Source organism: Camelus bactrianus, chromosome 3, assembly GCF_048773025.1.
Source record: "Camelus bactrianus isolate YW-2024 breed Bactrian camel chromosome 3, ASM4877302v1, whole genome shotgun sequence".
Taxonomy (NCBI): domain Eukaryota; kingdom Metazoa; phylum Chordata; class Mammalia; order Artiodactyla; family Camelidae; genus Camelus; species Camelus bactrianus.
The window spans coordinates 155,702,577-155,720,235 of record NC_133541.1 but is presented as its reverse complement, the minus strand read 5'-3'; the positions used below and the strand labels follow the sequence as shown (position 1 = coordinate 155,720,235).

General features: G+C 41.2%; 1 protein-coding gene across 50 annotated transcripts in view; it reads right to left on the bottom strand.

Annotated features, from left to right (window-relative positions):
• Positions 1 to 17,659, bottom strand: part of LOC141577196 (uncharacterized) — a 191,819-nt gene that overhangs the window by 73,458 nt on the left and 100,702 nt on the right. For all 50 annotated transcript variants that reach the window (XR_012505929.1, XR_012505926.1, XR_012505930.1 and 47 more), the window contains 5 exons: positions 15,847 to 15,906; positions 15,494 to 15,655; positions 14,842 to 14,965; positions 12,159 to 12,344; positions 9,468 to 9,691 (listed from right to left, as the gene is read on the bottom strand). The gene's annotated coding sequence lies outside the window, so the exon portion shown is untranslated. The remainder of the gene's footprint in view (positions 1 to 9,467; positions 9,692 to 12,158; positions 12,345 to 14,841; positions 14,966 to 15,493; positions 15,656 to 15,846; positions 15,907 to 17,659) is intronic.

Genomic DNA, 17,659 nt, shown 5'->3' with positions numbered 1-17,659 from the left:
CATGTCTGCAGCTGCAGGCGGCTACATGTCTGTTTTTAAAGCACCCCCCTCCTGCCTTCGTGTGCTACAATGTCCCTCTACGCCCTCCCATCTCAGGGTAAGAGCAGCCGCTGCAGAACCTTGCAGGGCAGCACTGACAGTACTGGACACAGAGGATCAGAGCTAAACTAAGCCTTCTGATGACACGAGCTTGTCACTCTGTCACTTTACAGATGAAGATATATATAGAGAGGTGGGGTGATCTTGCTCAAAGTCACACAGCTAATAAGTGGCAAAGTGTATAACTCTGCTCCTCCCTTCAGCGTGACGCCCCATCTGGGATGCTCACAGGGTTCTCTCGTGCCTGCCTGACCAGTCCTTTCCGGTCACTGATAACCCACCACAGGGTCTGTCCGCAGGCTGCCTTTTCAACATCTTTTCCCTCCAGTTTCTCAGGAAAAAGGCTGCTCCGGCCACTGTATGACTTCCGGCTCACCGAACCCTCCGTGCTCAGGCCAGTCATGCCTGTGTATCCGGCACCCTGCTCAGAGGCTCTTCCGTCCCTGCAGGTGGATTTTTCCACTCTCTGCAGGACACCCCCTCAAGGGAGCCTTCCTCTCGCCCTCAGCATGGCAGGTGTCCCAGGCCACATCCCGAGCTGCCCCATTAAGAATGCTTGTGCCCAGTTCTGCTAGTCAGACCAGCAGCTTCAGAGCCCAGGTTTATGCCCGGGTCACCAGGCAGAACTACTGCCCATCTCCCAGCCCCTACCCAGCAGGTCACCAGGAAGTCACAGTATGTGCCCCACCCAATCCAGAAGGCTGTTCACTTGCCAGCACTGATGATGACTGCTTTCCAACCTTTGGTCAGTTTCACACAAAATAGCAGCTTTCACTTTGAAGCGGAGGGTTTTCCCTTCTGCTGTCCATCCTTACCGGAAACATCAAGGGAAACCAAATCGCCTTTTCTCAAATCTATTCTGATGACACATTTCCACCCACAATACTCACATACTCAAGAAGTTTGGGTCCACGTGGTTTTGTTTCCCTTACGCTAAGTGGCTCAAAAGACTTTGGGATTCTTTCTCTTTGGAGGGTATTTGTTTGTACTCAGTTTATCGGCTTTAATCTGTTTTTGTCTCTCTCGTCAGGGTCCGTGGCAGTTGCCACTTCTCTCTCCCTACAGCAGCCTCCCTCCCAACTTCTAATCTAGGAAATCAGCTGTGATGAGGGGCCCGGGGGAAGTCACAGAAGATGGATCTAAGGCACAGAGAGGCGACATAATTTGCCCGAGAAGATCAGCTTCAACCCCCAACAGTGTGTCACGTCCCTCTGTTTAACCCTTATGCTAAACTACTTAACTTTTAATAGATTATGGTTATAAACAGATGAGGTATCAAAATACATACAAGGACACACGTCAACTCTAAGATTTTCATTAACTCCACTATTTTGCTTCTATTTATTTTATTTGTATTAAAAGAATTAAGAACCTCTGCAGTCAATAGAGCAAAATGTTAATGGGTTTTAAATCCAGAATATAGAGGCGTAAGTGTATTACTCACACTTTTTTGTATATTCACAAGGTAAAATGATTTGAAGGTCCCTCTCCCCTGCCCCCTACCCACTACCGGCTCTCACCTGAACTCCCAGACCACACATCTAACAGCCTTTCATTTTACCCACAGCTGAACTCATCAGTTTTCCCGCAGAACTCCCTCTGCAGCTTCCCCTCCTCCAGAGCACAGCAGGACCATCATTTACCGTATTAATCCACCCAAAAACCCTGGCCTTACTCCATCCTACCCACACAGACATCATTCATCCTTTCATTTTACCATCTAACATGACTTCAATCTGTTCGCTTTTTCCCACTGACCGTCCCACTTCTCAGGTGGAAGCCACAAATACTTCCCACATGGAATCATGAGTCTCCCAGTGGCCCCCCAGCCACTTTTCCCTACTTGACACAAATGGGATTCTGTCACTCCCATGCTTTTAAGACTCTTTTCAAACCCACTGTTCTTAGAAGAAACTCCAAGTTCTTCACCTGGTGAAGGTCTTTGCCATGAAACTATCAGCTCAGGGAGGGGAGGACCCGCCCTCTCCCCTCAGTCCCACCCTCTGGCAGAGCATCACCTCTGGAGGACCTGCTGAGCTACACAAGCCTGTATTTTAACCCTGGTCTTGAGTTCTTAGCAAACTGCTTCACTTATCCATACAAATCCAAGGTAGATTAGAAAGATGTTAGATATTTAACTAGACTTTTGATTTGGGGATTTTGCACTAACAACTGCAAGTACATGTTCTAATACTTCTGTCTTCTTAAAACCACACCCAGATTTTAGTGGTATCTGTGGAATGCTTTCAGAATAAAAGGAACTGTACTTTCACAGACTTTATGTTTTATAATATGAACAACCTGGACAGGGTCACGAATAGAACCGCCTAAAAAGTGACAGAAGACGGGTTAGAGGCATAAAGCAACAGGTCGCAAGGATAGTAAGAGAAAGTTGTTTCTCCAAATCCACCCTAAAAAGTGAAAGAACAGAAAATTCTGAATTTTGAAAGTAAAAGACTATCATATAAAAAATAAAATAATCCTCTTCATCAGGGTTTCAAGATCTGACTGCAGAATTTTGAGCAGGCCATACTGAATCCTAGCACAGAAAAATCAGATGGACTAGTGGTGAGTAAGTTCCAGGAAAACGGCAGTAAAACCTCCACTTGTAAGAGGACACACAACCACTTGTCGAAGGTGATTGTAAACCACATTCTGGAGAAATTCAGAAGATTCAGGTTCCACTTCCAGATGGTGATGACAAGGAAGAACCGCTTGGATGCACGCTTCTAACTGAGTCACCTGCATTCTAACACTGCAGGGGGAAAAGGAGGCCCTCAGTCAAGAGCAGAGATGTTCCTGTCATGTTTCGCAGGCCGCGCCTCGGGCACTCAGCACCCTGCAGCAGCCCGGCCCCAGGCGAGGACACGCAGCGTGGCCCCCCAAAGCAGGAAGGGCACTGTGCTTGAGAAAACCCACCCCTGATGTGGGCAAGAGGGGCTGGTGGGGTTGAGTGAACCTATAAATGCCCACAGAAACACACCTGCATTCATTCAAGTGATACAACCAAAAGTAGCTGGCTATTTTGCAAAATTTCAATTGTCAGTGGAAATTTTACCATTCCTTTCTGCTTGCCCCTGCACTCTGAGACAGGCTCAGGCTCTCTCACACCTGCAGGTCTGATGCAATATTTGTGAAGTCATTTTACTTTGCTGCGATTGTCCTCGCTTCCCGTATCACTCTGTCCTCTCTTAACACAGTCAGATGTCTCTCCCTGAGTTCCTTGCTCCTGCTCCTCAGATCCTGAGATAAAGGGCAAGTGAAGACACATGACCAGAAAAGGCACTGTGGACTTGAACAAAGTCCTCAGTGACCCCCTAGGTGAGTGCTGCCTACCTGTCAACTTCAGTTCTCAAGGTTCTGCCCAGGGTGACATCCAGCCAGGAGAGTGGCCCAGGCCAATTAAAAGCTGTGTGGCTTGGGTGCGGGGACAGGTGCAGGAGCTGTTTCTGGAGCCGGGCCCCTCCACACCTCTGCTCCCCTCTCTCCATAGGCCCAGCTGCCAAGCCCCCAGCCTCCCTGATCTTCTGCATTTCTCTTCTACTCTACTCCAAACAATTTTCCTCTTCCTTTTTTCCCAAATTATCCCCATCTGGAGTGATTTTTCAATCACAGTATCTGAAAAAATTTCCTGCAGCCGAAAAAGAGGTCTCCAGAGGGCAATGCCCATACGCTGTTTCCTGAATAGAGCCCCAGGCTGGGGGGACCCTCACCAACACTCCTGGGGGCATTAGACATGTTGCGGGGTCAACCACCCTCAACAAGAGTTTGCTGAGACCCCAAGGCCCGCACAGCATCCCTGCTCACAAAAATGTAGTCAGCCCACTTATCAGTTATTAAGAAGCAAAAATACAAAATTGCTTATGTTTCTTACTAAAATTATTTATGAGATGGAAAAAGAAATTGTAATAGGAAAGAAGAAATCTGACTCCGTGTTGGATTTGTTCCTTTGGCTTTAATCCTTTGCCCTGTTTTCTAGGCTCAGACTAGTTAGCTCTACACCTTTTTTGAAAGAAAGTTGACTTTAGCCTGAAATATACAGGAGAGCCTATTCTCTGGGCTCTGATCTTTAAGGATGTTAACTCTTCTGCACTTATGTAGAGAGTTTCAAGTTGCAAAATAAAGAATAACCTTATTTTTGTTGAAGGTTTTACAGGGGCACCATGATTTCACCCACATGGACAGCTGCAAGGACAAAGGACACCAAGGACAAACAATTCGTACAGCAAGAAGTTTGCAACAACCAACCACACCCCCTCCTCTTTGCAGTATAAAAGGAGCATGAATTCTGACTTGGGGAAGAGGGTTCTCCAGGAAATCAGTCTGACATCTTCTGGGTCTGCCAGCTTTTCAGATAAAGTCACTATTCCTTGCCCCAACACCTCATCTCCCAGTTTATTGGCCTGTCATGCGGCAAGTAGAATGAGTTTGGACTCGGTAACAAAATACATTGGAGTTAGTATGTCTCCACTTCTTCCTCATTTCCAATATGTAGCATGCACATCATTTATGATCTAGTGAAAATAATTCATCAAAGACAACAATAACAAGAAACTCACCTAGCTATCAACACTGAAGTCACAACCTATTAATTTTACATGCCATTTAACAACAAAACCAAAAAACTTAATATAAAGGCTTGATTCCATGGAAATAAAATTATTTCTAGCCCTACAAAACTTTTTCTTTTCTATTTTCTTTTGTTTTCATTATTGAAAGGAAAATAAAAATCAAATCATTTTATTTCACGTATTTTTGTTATAGCTACATATTTTAAATACTACAAAGAGATTTAAATTGCAACAAAAAAGCTCACATATTAGTATAAATATATATATACAATCAATGGGGATTAGGAAAAGAATATACATTTACTAAAAACCCACTGCACATCCAGTCTTTTACAAGCATATCCTGGAATATAATCTCTATGATCCAGGGGTCCCCCACCCCCATTCTCATTGCCAACTCCCTTAGTAATCAACTACCAAGGCACCAGCATAGAACCATGCAATCAGTATTTTAGGTATAAGTGAGGCAATTAGCTCATTCAATTCTAAAACAAAAACCCTAAAATAAATACTGAACTTATTTACAGATAAAGAAAATTAGACACAAAAAAGTAAACTTTCTTCCTCAACTTCACGAAGCTATTAACTGGTAAAGGCAAGATTTGAACTCGTCTGCCTGATTCTAAAAACTAAGGTGGAAATCCCATTCCACTTATGATGGTCCAGCAGCACAAACTATCACCCTATCTTTGTTCAGATCAAGCCTTAGACAGCCTGAGACAGCACCCATTTCCTATGGAATTCGAGGGCAAATGATAAAATTAAGGGTTTTATATCCAGCAGTTTTCTTAGGTCTCATTTACATAAAGTGTCAGCAGGTCAGCAGAAAAACTCTGGGCAATGTGAGTGGGTCCAGAGCTTTTTGCTGATAAGAAACTCAATCTATCAGGATAGAGTGACATTCCCATGAGAGGCCACATGGACATAAACTAAAGGCAGCTGAGCAATGAAAACTAGCAAGACCCTGGAACTCAAGCAAGAAGGATACCTGCCATCCCACACCCATTTGCCTCTTCATCCATGTGGACACAATGTCAGGAGACCCAGGTTCTTGTCCAAGTTACAGCATCATGGATTCTCACCCATAAACAGTTACGATTCTATGCTGTCTTAAGTCCTTTCCAACTCAAATATGATGACACCAATATCTAAGCAGAATCTCTATGTCTCCACTTCCTCTCTTCTAGTAGGAGAATAAATCTATGGCCACAGAGAAATCCAATAAAAAACCATGCATGAAGCCAGGAGAAAGTCTGCTTAAGAGACTTTGCTCTCACGCTCAGTGAATGAAAACTCAGAAAAAGTGGTCCTTCTCCCTCAGGAATTGAGAGGTAGCCAGATGTGTGTGTGTGTGTGTAAATCAAATACAGTCAAGTCTGGGATGTGAACAGATTTTTTTATGTCACTGTCATTTCTAGGGAATGAGCCAACTTTTAAAGTAATTTGAATCTAGTGTTCTGAGAGAGTCTCAGGTTCTTTTGGTGGAGGAAGGGAAAGGAAAGGAGGAGAGGTAATGAAGCAAAGGAGTAAGTATACTGCTAGGGAAAGGCAAAACATTAATTTTGTTCCTACTGGCATAACATACAAATTAGGAACTGTCTTTCTCCCGATGTCTTGTCGAGCACTGAGTTGCAGAAGAAGCGACAGCCTATTTCTCACTGAGCTTGTGACTATACGTGACATCTTGTAGACAAAGATAATTTACCCTGAACAAATGCTAGCAGCAGGTTGTAATTCTCCTGTTTTGAGAGACAAGAAAACAGGAGTTCAAAGAGGGTAGATAACTTGATAAAAGTCAGAGGACCAGTAAAGAAGAGAGGATGAATTCAAACTCAGATCTGAATGCAGAGTCTCATCTTCCCACTCCCAGGGCTGGAAAATCCTTAACACACAGGCTCCCCAGCTCCCCTGCAGTGTTCCTGGCGCCAAGCATTTCCCATGGCAGAGGTCTCCAGTTCTCACAGACACAGCGCTCTGTGCAGCCAATGAGCTTCATCGGATCTTGATCACCTACCTGCCACGCCCACCAGGCTTCACCATACAGGCAGGAAAGCTGGCTTTCAAGTGCATACGAAGCCACCCCCTGTCTAACCTGGGTTCTTCTGGGGCTTCTCCAGCCTAAAGGCAGCCATGAAACTGCTCACAGTTTGTACATGAGCCACACTACCTCTCTCCATCTGTCTCCCCACCTATACTACTTAGCTATGACCATTTTGAGAATCTTGGAAACAAATTTTTAAAAACACAAAAGAAAGGATTCTGTAACAAGTACTTAATACTTACAATTTTAAATGACAAATTACAAAGTGAGTATTTACAAACCGAATCTGCCTTCCTACGTGTCAGTTTGAACAGTTAAAATATATAATAGCAAAAAATTTTCACTTACAAAATTAACAAAAACATCAACAATAATCTGGAATAAACTCTAAAACAATGCCCATGTTTTACATGGAGAAAGTACAGGACTTTACTGAGTGGTAAAGTAAGAGGTGTGAATGTAGAGACATCAACATATTGTATGGAGGAAAGTAGTTTTGTAAAGATGTACGTTCTCCGAAATATAATTCAAAACTTACTAAAAAATCCCATGACAACTCTTATCTGTTTTTTTTTTTAACTTGAAAAAAGTATTTTAGAATTCTTCAGGAATAATAAAGTCATAATACTAGCCAAGAAAATTAGGGATGGAAAAAAGAATCAAAAAAAATCGCATTGTCAGATATTAAATAAATTTTTACAATATGTTAGATATAGCACTGGAATAAGAAAGTAAAATTGACAGAAATAAACCATGAGCTCAAAAGGAGACTCTAGTATACATAAGTAATTTTTACAGGTGGGATTTCAAATCAAAGAGCCAAGTATGAATTCAATAATTGTCTTGGGACAATCAGAGAATCACCTGGAAAAAACAAATTCTATTCCAGTCATAATGACAACAAGAAAAATTACAGATAGTGATGTAAATATTAGAAAGTACTAATAACAGCAAATATAACTCTTTGCTCATATTAATTCAACTTCTCCTCTCTATAACAAGTACTATTATCATCTCCATCTTAGAGATTAGAAAAACCTACAGAAGAGATATATACCATTATAAGAAAGTATTTCTAAGAATAAAATCAAGGATAAAACCCAAGGAGAAGACATTTACTATCTTAAGATTATTTTGGGCCACAACAAAAATAAACCTACTGAACAAAATGAAAGGCAAGATATGACAAGTAAAAGCTCTGTGATACATGTTGATGAAGACAAGGGGTTAATGTTCATAACATACAAAGAGCTGTCACAAAGCAACAAGAAGCTCCCTCACTTAAATGTGTGCAAAGGACAAAAGGGATCATTCACTTTTTAAAAGTCAGATGGCTAATGAGTGAAAAATGCTCAATACCTCTCTGGTCATCAAGTGCAAACTAAAACAAAGAAAAAGCACTTTTACTCATCATATTGGCAAATGTTTTTAAAAGATATTCTAGCTAGTGTCCATCTTTGAGAGAACAAACTGTTAGCGAACTTTTTGGAGGACGACATATCAATGGATATGCAAACTCTGAAAAACGTGTGTACACACACACTGAACTCCACTTTTAGGAATCGTTTCACTTAGAAAAAAAAATCAGTTCAAAAACATGTACTCATCAGAGCATTTACACAGCACTGTTTACAATGGTGGGAAGAAAAGCTGAAGTGAAATCATATCCAGCGATAGAGAATTGGTTACATAAGTTATTCTACATCTTTTCATTCCCCACAGGAGAAGGAATTTCTAGAGTCACTTGAAAGCAGCCTGTGATGTATGTAATTGTCACATCCAGGGACTGAATTTCCAGAAACCTTAACTAAAGGAATACTCATTCAAGGTCACAGGAATGTTTGTAAAAGAAGGATGCCAGTCAAACACCATTTCTGACAGTGGAAAATGGAGAAAACTTAAGTATCCACCATCAAGACAATGATGCCGTAAATCAAGGCGAGCTGTAGGCACTAAGGGGCCAGCGTTTCAGCGTGGTCCAAGGCCTTGTCCACAGTACTCTCCCACCGAAGGTGTCCTTGCACAAGAGACCAAACCTACATATCAGGAGAACCCTCTACTCTATCTGAAAGGACCGGGTGAGTCTGGAGTGGGAGGAAGTCTATGATATACCCCTGAGTGAATAAACAGAGCTGCAGAAAACATATAGTATGGCCTTATTTTTCAATAAAGCATATATACACACACATATAGATAGATTTCTGATATACGTGTATGTATGAATGTGTATATATATATGACACAGGCATAAAGGTCATGATATATATATACCACATTTTCAGCAGTTTTTACTCTCAGGAAAAAAGGGGAAGGGATGTAGGGGCCTTTCGGTACCACCACAGTTCTCTTTTCAGTACTTCAGTTAAGTATACTTGGAATTTCAAAGTTTATTTAAGTCCGAACTAAAATGGAAGATGCCTCCACAAGACAGAATGCTATACTGGTCATTAAAAATCATGCAAGGGGGGATAGAATATTGTAGAAAAACGTGAAATAAGCACAATGGAAAATGGAGGTCTCCACACAGAAAAAGGCAGAGTGCTCGCTGGTTTTTATGACAGAGGAGATACACAATGATGAAAAGAACAGAAAATAGATGTTAAAGTGTTAATTATTAACTCTGAGTAGTGGGATCAGGATAGACACTTTTGCCCCTTTTTTCAGACTTTTATATTAAATACACATTATTTTTCTTCTAAAAAAAGCATTTTTAGATGTCTAGTACCACACATTGAAAAAAATACATGAGTACTTACAGAAACAATAACTAGGAGACACGGCAGCAGCGCCACACAATGTAGAACGGGCGATCCTGATTAAAACCACGCAGTTACATAAGGACCCACAAAGTGAGAGCACCTGCTGTAACAGGGCGTGGCCGCCTTCTATTTGCCAGTTGTGTCTTCAGGGCTGAGGCAGTTCTGAGCACGGCCACTGTCAGTGCTGGTGTCTGGATGGATGCCACTGGAGGTGAGGGCACCTGCAAGCCGAGAGGAAGAACAGAAATCATCCTCTGCTTTTTCTGTCTTGTTTCTCTGTTACTTTTAAAGAGAGGCATAAATAAGATAAACTAAATCTTCTCTACTAAAATTTCAGTAATGAAACCGTTTTCAAAGTGTTCACAACTTATATTCTGACTATAACTGTCTTTTCAACAAAGCATCATATTTATTAAATGTTAATTAACTCAGTTAATTAACTACCTGTTAAAACCTATTAAAGAACATGAAATGCACTACGTGAAAGCACCACGCCTGCAGTAACAACTTTAGCTGTCTTCACGGCAGTGCAGTCAGCCCCCACCATCCCGTAGCCCTGAGCTCCATTGATGCTGGTAAGAGAACACGCTGCCGCCTCAGATGGAGAGAAACGGTGAAAGTGTTTTCTGAAATCTACAGCACTGACAAAACATAACTGACAAATCCCAGGCACCTTTCAGGCTGTCATTTTATGTTTCTGATCAACACCCGTCAATGAGCAGAACCACCCCATTTCCGAGCCATGGGACTCACGTGGGAAGCAGTTTTGGAGAAATTTCCAGGTATAGAATGTAACAAACTATACATAGAACTCTGAAAAAATAAAAGATTCAATACCCTGATTTTGGAAGACACTCAAAATATTCTAAGCCTTAGTAGCTGGAAAGGCTGGGCTTATCCTAAGCCACTTATTTATTTCACAGCCAGTGAGCATCTCCCACAAACCCTGTTTCCCTGTGTCTGCTGGGAGCCTCAGGCACACTCTTGCTGTCGATCATATAAGTCACAGGGCAGACGCGTGTGTCTCACGCCTGCAACCCTAACACAGGCCCACCTCCTAGCCTCACAGTTTGAACTTGGCCCCATTTTCTAACCTGCTTATTTGGTATCTGTTCTTCTGTAAGCTGCCTGAAATGGTTTTTGGAACAAGTCAGAAGAATGAGTGGGTAGAGAAATGGACAGTTGGACAGGTGAGAGGTGGGCAGACAGACAGAGAGACTCCAAGAAAAGGGGAACAAAGAAAATTCCCTATGCAGAACCCTCTTCTAGTCAGGGAAGAAAACCGCCACGGAGACGTGTGAAGAGGCAGGTGGCTTAGGGCTGTTTCCTGGATTCCATGAAAAGTCACACCAAGAGATGAGAGGGTAGAACTATAAATAATAAAAGAAAAATGCATGCATGCTTGAAAAATATATCTACAATATGTACTTTCTAAAGAATAGATTCAAATCAGCAGGGCCCAATAACACAATCCTTGGGTATTTACAGAAATGAGAATCCCATCTCCAAACCACAAGGCATCCCTTAGAAGCACTGAGAGTCTTCACGGGGCGGTCATAAAGCCGTAACCGCAAAAGCTATGCTCTCCTGCACTTACGAGGAAAGAGAAGCTGTGCTAGGGCTGCCCACGTGTGTCACTTACACCCCCCAGCACCTCTATGGGGGGGACGCCTAGCGAGCCCCGTCTCTGCAGGACAGAAAACTAGTCCGAGAGACGCTAAGCCGGCCTACCACTTCTCCATCTCACAGGACTGGTCATTCCAGAGCAGGACTCAAACTCGGACCCACGTTTGTTATCACGGTTCTACCGTGCTTTGTGTGCTTATTTTGTGTATAATACATTTGTTTCTGGCATGAAAGGACATTTTATAAATGATCGGTTGTCTTGCCTATCTCTTTAGCTCACAATCATTATATTTTTGAATTGTACTCTTTTCCCCTGGAGAAAGGAACGGAAAGAGCAGTGGTCAGAATGAGCTGGGGCTCCATTCTTTATCTGTTACCTCATCTCATCCAAGTCCCCAACCAGGGAGAAGGATGAAATGTCCTCTTCATCTTTTTAAGAGAGGTCTCCAGTGATGGTGACTTACTCAACTCCAAAACCAAGTCTGGTGGAAGGGCACATGCAGCAACCAGAGCAGTATCATGTATAGGAAGGTGAAAAGAGCTCAGGGGGTCAGCCTGATTTAATTTCAATCGAGAAAAGAATACCACAAACTAAAAATACTAGCATGCAATGGATTGGCTCTTTCGTGACATCTAGCAAGTTTCCACAGCCCATATGTAACATTATCGTGAACTAGTGAAAGGAAGAGTCCACAGATAGGGAAAATCAATGCCACAGGCAGGCTGAAACCCAGGCTGGAGGAAAGGAAGGGAAAGGGCATAATTAAGAAAAGGGGAAAGTCTGGGAAAAAGATATCATCACAAGGATTCTCAAGCATCATTCAGCAATCATAAAATCATTCATTCAAGAAAGAGTTACTTAGGTCTTATTTTGTGCAAGATTTTACAGAGGGCAAAGAAAGACCGCAGGGTCCATGGTAGCAGAAAGGGGCGGGGCTATAATACAGTTCTCATTCTGGTAACTTGCACATTTTTACTCAGTATAAAGGGAAAATATAAAGTAAAATAATACTATGTAAACTCTACACATGGATGAAATAAAATTAAAGAAGACCTAAATACCTGGACAGACACACCACGCACATTCCTGGATCAGATGACAGTGCTCTTGGAATGTCAGTGCTCCACAGAGCGATCCACATATTCAACGTGGTCTCGATCACAATCCCAGTGGGCTCCTCTGCAGTAACTGACTAGCTGCAGCTACAATTCATATGGGAATTCGAGGGTCTCAGTAACCAAAACGTACTTGAAAAAGAAGAACAACGTTAGAGGACTTGTAATTCTCAATTTCAAACCTTACAACTGTATCTCCAGGTGAGATTAGAGGCCATTTTAACTTATTACTGTGTTTATCCTTATTTTCTAAATACTCTACAACGAATATACCTGTTAGAATAAGAAAAATAAAAAGTAAGGTATTTTTTAAATCATGCACAACGATTCATTCATTGGAAAAAATGTATTTTAACTATAAAGTGGTAAACAAATATCTAGTGAAAAAGGACTACTTAAAAACAAGAGTGCATTTACATTTTTAAGAAATTGAAAACTGAAAAACACAAACACATCAAGTTTCTAGGGAGAAAAATACAACATATCAACACTTATTTTCAAAAATTCTAATTGAACAATGAAAACTCAAGAAAGGGAATATCGTGATTGACAGCCAACTGCAAACACATGGAGAGCAAATGCTTAGAAATCACAGTTCCTTTAAATCTGCTACTAACTCAATAGGAGAGGAAATTTCTCCCTGAGGGGACAGTGGAATCCCATGCATAAGACAGGATACACAGTACAAACTGCACTAGAATCTGGGGTGATTTTCTTAGAACAATTCTGAAGTTACAACATTGCTGAAAAACTATAAAAACACTGACAGACAGATTAAAACACACAGTCATATATATTATATAGAAACATATGAATTCTGCTCCCATATTACATAGAAATACAAACATATTTGTGCATTTATAGGCACTGATTACTTTATCTCAGATAGAATATTTCAACTAAAACAAAAAATCAATAATACACACCTCTTGTCAAATCTACTTGATAAGTTACTCTGCTATGTAACCATAATGTGTCTAAGATAGATCTAAAATTAGTGAAAAAGATCTTTGTATGGTTTCTTGAATTCTTCTCAAAATTCCAAGCTTAATTTTAAAATAGATCTGAGCAGTATTTCTATATTATCTTTGCCCTTGTGAAATGAACAACATAGTCTGTTGTCAAAATTCTGTCCTTACAATGATTCACAAGCACCGTATCCTCACAAAACTGCTGGACAGCAAGGCGCTATCCAGACACTGTGACCAAACAAATGAAACACAAGGAAGTCAGTGACACTATTCTGGAGGGCATATAATCTGTGTCAACAGCGGGTTTTTATTTGATTGGTTTGATTGGGTAGCAAGATGAAATCAATCAAGTACTTTCTTCTTTGAGCATGCTGTAAGTCATGACTCTTTTCAGTGTCATGAGCAGGAAAGAGTTAAGCATGACTTGATTAGGTCAAATAGCAACAATCATCACCGGAGAGTGAGTAATAAAGAAGTTAACTGATAGCAATACTTCTGCCTACATGAGACCTAAAATAAATCTACACTGATATCCGAAAGGAAAATGAGGAGATGAGGTCCCCAAAGAGAAAATAAACTAACAAGAAATCAAAAACGGAAACAGTTTTTCATTAACGATTCCAGGAAAGAGTGGAGCATGTTGGTGAAAAGCACAGATGTTGGGGACAAACATGAGGGTCTGAACTCCCACAGCACTGGGTAGCTGTGACACTGATACGTCAGTGAAATTTTCTGCATCTCAGTCTCCTATCCATAAACTGGGGACAAAAACCGCACCCATCTCCTAGAACGGTCCTACGAATTAAGTTATTTTATATATAAAATTTTAAATAAAATCCCTCAGATTTTATATAATACCCCAAAAGCACAAGGAACAAAGAAAACAGAGATAAATTGGAGTTCATCAAAATTTAAAACTTTGCTTCAAAGGGCACCATCCAGAGAGTGAAAAACCAATACACAGGAGAAAATTTTTTCAAATCATTTATCTGATTAGGAATTTGTATCTCCAAATGAAAAAAAAAAAACAAAACCTACAACTCAACAATAAAAAGGCAACTAAATTAAAAGGTGAATAAAGGATCTGAAAAGGTATTTTTTAAGGAAAATATACAAATGGCCAATAAGCACAATGAAACGATGTTCAATATCATTAGCTCTAAGGGAAATCAAGTCAAAACCACTAGAAGAAACCGCTTCACACCCACAACAATAGGTTATAATAATAAAAAAATATAACAAGCACTAATGAGGACACAGAGGAAGCGGAGCAGGCAGCAGTTGCTGGTGAGGACGTAACACAGCGTGGCCACTTTGGTAAACAGCCTGGCAGGTCCTCAGGGAGTTGAAAATTTGGTTTCTGAATGACCCAGCAATTCTGCTGTCTGGGCACACACGTAAGAGAACTGAAAACAAATGTCCACATAAAAACTCCTAAAGGAATTTTCTCGGAGACACTACTCATCACAGCCAAAAAGCAGAAACAACCCAAATGCCTATCACCTGATGAATGGGTAAACAGTGGGGCCCAGCCATACAGTGGAATATTATTCAGCAATAGCAAAGCATAGAGTACTGACCCAGGCCACAACGTGGACAAACATTGAAAACGTTACTCAGTGTGAAAGAAGTCAGTCACAATAGACGGTTCCACTTACATGAAGTGACTCGATTTAAATGAAATGTCCAGTACAGGCAAATCCACAGAGAGAGAAGAGTGGCTCATTGGGGCTGGGGGAGGATGGTGAAGATGGAAATATCTGCTTATGCATACGGGGCTTCCTGTTGGGGGGAAGAAAATGTTCTAAGATTGACTGGGATGCACAATTCTGGGCATAGAGTAAAAACCGCTGTACATTTTAATGGGTGAATTGTATTAAAACTGTTAAGAATAAAAGCACCTCGGGCCACTACCTTCCCATAGTAAATGCAAATTGCTAAATTTTATTACAGGAAGAAGAAACTGCCTTCAGCATGAAAGCAGGAGATCAGCAAATGTGAGTTAACCGAAATTGGACAAGAGCATTTCACTTGAAACAGTTGCTGAGTGTACATGAAATATTCAGAAATAGGAAAATTAGTTTCACATCATGAAGAAGCATTCTGCTTCAAATGCAGATCAAGGATTTGGCAAGCCCAGCTGCTAGAAATGACCAGAGAAGAAACCTGGTCTGTAAAACAAGCACCAGAGCCAGCAAGGAAGTGGTGATGAGGAAAGCAGGCGGCCGAAAATCTGGAACAGTTTGCTACAATTAATTTCTCCACTGAAAATTCAAAAATAAAATAAAAGTGATGTAATGCTCTGTTGACCTCACGTGAATGGGCTTCCTTCTGTTCTCGACTGTTCTGTAACCCCGATTGAGAGACTCTTGAGAATCAGCATGGCTCCTGGGAGTCCCCAAATGACTGCCAACCAGCACCCTGACCACCATCACATCTGCCAGGGTGGAATTCCAGAGAAGAGACCAACTTCTGAAAGGAAATGTTGTCAAGGGAAGAAAAGGCTGCAGTCAGTCCTGGGACAGAGGCCCTCTGAGCAGAGGCCAGAAGGCTTCAGGTGAACTGCAGTGGCTCTGGGGCAAGAAGGGACCACGGGGGAGCATATCTCAATTCTCTCCTCTCTCTCCCTCGGGTAGGAGAGATAAAGCCTGCATACTTCTCACCTGGAACTGTGGCATCTGGCTGGCAGAAGTCTTAACAGCACGGAATGATTATTCAAGGATCTGTGTAAAAAGTCAAGAAATCGAGAGGTAGTAGGGAGCCAACTCCACGAGCCTCTCAAATGCTCCCATATTTATTGTGTATAATCAAAGGAAAAATTCATCAACAGTTGTGAGATAGTAAGGAGGAACTTCGGGAAAGAAGGGATGAGGCAGAGATTGTAAAATCCACAATGAGTACAAAGGATTAATGTATCTTTAGGGAAGTCATGGGGTGAGGGGAACAAGATACATTTTTATATATGTGAATTACAAAGCAGACCACCAGACCAGTCAGGTCCTTGTTTTGGGGATAATAGACTATCAAACAGCACACAAGCCCAGCGTTTATTGCTGAGGGCCACGGTCCTTTCTTTGCAACCAGCAGAGTGCTATCTAAAACCTCAACTATGCAAGCAAAGCATTGTCTCTGCTTTTTAAGGCAAGGAGACTGGTGTGAGGATGCACAGGCACTTGCTTGTAAAGCAGTTTCTAAGCATATTTTTTTCTTATCAAAGTTCACAGCCGGCTGGTGTGTGCTACAGTTTGTTAAACCAATCATGGGCTTTCACATGGAACCATTATGAAGGACACCCTAGGATGACAAATCCTGCCTCTGGGTCTTTTCCTGCCATCTTCAGCCACTCTAGCAGGGTCTAGGCACATCCGTGAATAACGATCCTACAGAACCACCCACACTCTTAAATACTGTTGCTTGAAAATTAATTTTAGCTCTACACAACTTACCGTAGAAAAGTTTCAGAAATAAAAGATATGATATCCCTTTTATATCTCATCATATTACTGATTTTTCTGATTGCTCTAAGCTGCTTCTACTTGGTAAAGCACATAATTCTACAGATGAACTCAGTAATTTCCATTGGGCATATCTATCCATTTTGGGCCCGCTAACTACTATTGGTCAAATATCGATACACTTAATTGATTTATTTGTTTATCAATTTCAGCCGGGACGAGAGGGAGTGTCACTCTTTTCCTCAGCCCACCCTCAACACTTTTCTCATCAACTCAGGACTCCTGAAAACAAAACAAATTATTTGTTTCCCTTCTACTCTTTCCACAAACACAACAGGAAACATCAGCCTGGAGAAAGAATTCAACACAAATGTTAAAACAAAAATCTACAAACCTGCAGCAACTCCATCTCCGAATCATGATACACAATGAAATGAGAGTAAGTGTGTCAGGCACAAAGCAGGCGTGAGCCTGACCACCTCATTTCTATTCTTCAAAGGAAGGAAGGTTTTTGTATTTTTTTATCATTCTTTGTCATTGTTTCTGATTATGCCAAAAAATATTTTATGAAATAATTATGCACTTCAATAACAGATTTTTATTGTATCAAGTATAGATGGCATTCAGAGGGGATAGGAAAACCCAGCTCTGTAAAAAATGCAAAATTTCTTCCCCTGTTAAGAACACGTATACAAAATGCCACAGAGAATTCAAATTCTTGTGGAGAGGAGCAAAAGCCACAGAACAAAAGCAAAGTCATTACAATGAGTCAATTCAAAATTCACTGGACAAACATGCTTAATGCATTCAAAGAATTTTAAAGGCACACTGCAAACCATTCACTTAATGATCTACAGGCTATAGGAAGCATTTCCCTCTTTAAAAGACAACAGAAATCAATAGGGTGCCCCAACAAACAAGGACCAAAGAACAATCAGGTTTTTAACGGTTCTCATAAATCAGCATGTTCTAAACATCAAAATCCAGAAATTTTAAACATTCATTCAAACCACAATGAAAA